Consider the following 343-nt stretch of genomic DNA (forward strand, 5'->3'; position numbering starts at 1 on the left):
GCGTTCATCACAAAACACCTCATACGTCACTCTTATTACGTTTATTATTGTTTATGTTTTTTTTTTTTCGATAAGATAATTGTAATAGAAAATACCAAGAGATTTTTTAAAAATGCACATCGTAATTAATGAATATATTGTTAAATTTCCATAGACTCTAAACATATTATCAATCAGAATTAATTCGAGGCTGTAAATGAATATATGTTTTATCATTATTCGCTTTATGTTCCTCTTAAAACACATTGACAAATTAATTCTATATCTACGAATTTCCCACAAAGCTGCGTCGAATTCTGCAGACGGACAGGGCTTAACTTCCCGATGGCTGTGTCTCAGCATC

The sequence above is a fragment of the Penaeus monodon genome, chromosome 34, assembly GCF_015228065.2.
Source record: "Penaeus monodon isolate SGIC_2016 chromosome 34, NSTDA_Pmon_1, whole genome shotgun sequence".
Taxonomy (NCBI): domain Eukaryota; kingdom Metazoa; phylum Arthropoda; class Malacostraca; order Decapoda; family Penaeidae; genus Penaeus; species Penaeus monodon.